The following is a 3,509-nucleotide window of genomic DNA, read 5'->3' as shown; positions in this document are numbered from 1 at the left end:
TCCTAGGACTTTCTCTCAGTTCGTCTGGTGAATGATTTCATCTCCCATTTTGTATCCAGTGTCTGGTCTCCTATTTCCTCCCCCCAAGTTTCATTACCTTACATTTACTTGGGTTGAACTTTAGTAGCCATTTGTTGGACCATTCATTCAGTTTGTTTAGGTCATCTTGTAGCATCATACTATCTTCCCCCGTCTTAATTCTCCTCGTAATTTTTGCATCGTTGGCAAACATTGAGAGGAACGAGTCTATCCCATCTGAGAGATCATTTACATATATCAGGAACAGTATAGGTCCAAGGACGGACTCCTGCGGGACTCCACTGGTAACATCTCGTCACTCAGTGATAAACTCCCTCACAGTGACTCGCTGTCTTCTGTTGCTTAGGTACTCCCTGATCCTGTGGAGTACCTTTCCTTTCTCTCCTGCCTGCATCTCCTGTTTATGCACCAGTCTCTTATGTGGTACTGTGTCAAAGGCTTTCTGGCAATCCAAAAATGTGTGTGTGTGTGTGTGTGTGTGTAAGTATATTTTGTTTATCTGTTAATCCTGCTTTTTATCACAACCTCTGCCTCTCTCTTTAGCTCTCTCTCTTTCTCTTTCTCTCTTCAGGAAACAAACCTCTGAAGCCACAAACTGCATCTTCTCCCCCTCTCAGTCACCAACTTCTCCCTTCTTTGCCTAATTTTTTCGCCCCCTCCCTCCTTTCCTCCTTTCCTTCCTTCCTTCCTTCCTTCCTTCCTTCCTTCCTTCCTTCCTTCCTTCCTTCCTTCCTTCCTTCCTTCCTTCCTTCCTTCCTTCCTCCCTCCCTCCCTCCACCTTGCCTCGCCATACACCCGTCTCCCTCCTGACAACGAGAAAGACAGCGCAGGAAACAAGAAGTTGCAACACTAAACAAGAACTTGTAAAATTAATGGCATGAGAGGAAAAACAATTGACTGACTTGTGGGACGCCTCCTCCTCCTCCCCTGTCCTCCTCACCTCTGTTATTGTTCATCACCTGACGGACCTGTTGACTCATCTCCCTCATCACTCACCGTTTCTGTTTGGCAACGAGGAAGAATAGCCATGCAGTGTTGCTTTAGAAGTCACGCACAGCAGTCAACAGCAACATGGCAAGAAGGTCCGGCCACTGCGGCAGTGCTGCCAAGCGCAGTATTCCGCGCACATTGCCTACGAGGCTTGCACAAGCTTACTTGCCAGGGGAGGACAGGCAAGTCAACAGCAGCGTGAGTAACTAGGAAGCATCCACACAGAGAGACAGCTCAACAGACAGAGTGATTGACAGTCTGACAGGGAGCGAAAGCCGGTGGGGAGCGGGGGTGGGTGGGTGGGGGGGTTTGGGATGCGGACAGGCGCCCGTCTTCTCCAGCATCAACACAACAGATGCACGATAACAGCCGATCTCGTACGATCCATTGTTCCTGCAGATAAGATAGGCACGTCCCCCTTGCGGGCTCGAGTGCTGGCCGTGTTCCGTGCCTTGTCCCGCGGTCTTCGTTACAGTCGCTCCTTCCTACACTTCTCACATCACTATTTTGTGCTGTTGTTACCGACAAACTTTTTCTAGTTCCGTATTTGTTACTCTGGTTTGTTACGTCGTCTAGTATTTAATAGGTGTTAAACTAAGCTTAAACCTTAAACCTAAGCTTTGCTGACTGTGTGTGTATGTGTGTACTCACCTAGTTGTACTCACCTAGTTGTGTCTGCAGGATCGAGCATTGACTCTTGGATCCCGCCTTTCGAGCATCGGTTGTTTACAGGAATGACTCCTGTCCCATTTCCCTATCATACCTGGTTTTAAAATTATGAATAGTATTTGCTTCCACAACCTGTTCCTGTAGTGAAGTGAAGTGTGTGTGTGTGTTCACCTAGTTGTGCTTGCGGGGGTTGAGCTCTGCTCTTTCGGCCCGCCTCTCAACGGTCAATTAACTGTTACTAACCACTAATCCCCCCCCCCCACACACACACCAACCCAGGAAGTAGCCCGTAACAGCTGACTAACTCCCAGGTACCTATTTACTGCTGGGTAACAGGGGCATCAGGGTGAAAGAAACTGCCTATTTTGTTTCTGCCATCACCGGGGATCGAACCCGGACCCTAGAATTACGAGTCCAGAGCGCTGTCCACTCGGCTATCGGGGGCCCCCCCAATGTGTGTGTGTGTACTCGCCTAATTGTAATCGCCTAATTGTGCTTGCGGGGGTTGAGCTTTGGCTCTTTGGTCCCGCCTCTCAACTGTCAATCAACTGGTGTACAGGTTCCTGAGCCTACTCGGCTCTATCATATCTACACTTGAAACTGTGTATGGAGTCAGCCTTCACCACATCACTGCCTAATGCATTCCATTTATTAACTACTCTGACACTGAACAAATTCTTTCTAACGTCTCTGTGGCTCATCTGGGTACTAAGTTTCCACCTGTGTCCCCTTGTTCGTGTCCCACCCGTGCTGAAGAGTTTGTCTTTGTCCACCCTGTCAATTCCCCTGAGAATTTTGTAGGTGGTTATCATGTCTCCCCTTACTCTTCTGTTTTCCGGGGATGTGAGGTTCAGCTCCTTTAGCGTTTCCTCGTAGCTCAATCCTCTCAGTTCCGGGACGAGCCTGGTGGCATACCGCTGAATCTTCTCTAACTTTGTCTTGCGCTTAACTAGGTATGGACTCTAGGCTGGAGCTGCATACTCCAGGATTGGTGTTACATAAGTGATATACAGGGTTCTGAAAGATTCCTTACACAAGTTTCTAAAGGCAGTTCTTATGTTGGCCAGTCTTGCATATTTGTGCCAGTCTAGAGACTGTGTGTGTGTCCGCGCGTGTGTGTGTCCGCGCGTGTGTACTCACCTAGTTGAGCTTGCAGGGGGTTGAGCTTTGACTCTTTGGTCTCGCCTCTCAACTGTCAACCAACTGGTGTAAATATTCCTGAGCCTACTGGGCTCTATCATATCTACACTTGAAACTGTGTATGGAGTCAGCCTCCACCACATCACTGCCTAATGCATTCCACTTGTTAACTACTCTGACACTGACTCTTGCGTGCGTGTGTGTGTGTGCTTCTCGCTTAGTCTCAGTCTCTCTCTCCCTAGATACAATTTTATATTTGGATTGTTAATTACATTTGAAAAATGTCACATTTTCCTGTGAATTGGCGTTTGTTTGTGTGTTTGTGCTCGTGTGTGTGTGTGTGTGTGTGTGTGTGTGTGTGTGTGCATTCATCTGTATTGGAGAAAGGGGAGGAGAGAGGAAAAGAGGAGATAAAGAGGGAGAAATAGTAGAAATGGAGGTAGATAGAATTACTGACAATATGAAAGCTATTCCAAAACAGAGAGAGAGAGAGAGAGAGAGTAGCCACTACAAACAACACTAACATCAATGAAAACAGCAATAATAATAATAATTACAATAATAATAATAATAATAATAACAATATTACCATCACTAATAATGAAAGTCAAAGAGAGATAATAAGGAGGAAGGGAGCCGTAGGAGGGCGTGGCCGCCCCAAACATCCAGCC

The sequence above is a fragment of the Procambarus clarkii genome, chromosome 27, assembly GCF_040958095.1.
Source record: "Procambarus clarkii isolate CNS0578487 chromosome 27, FALCON_Pclarkii_2.0, whole genome shotgun sequence".
Lineage (NCBI taxonomy): Eukaryota > Metazoa > Arthropoda > Malacostraca > Decapoda > Cambaridae > Procambarus > Procambarus clarkii.
The sequence above is the reverse complement of the archived record's forward strand: the minus strand, read 5'-3'. Positions refer to the sequence as shown.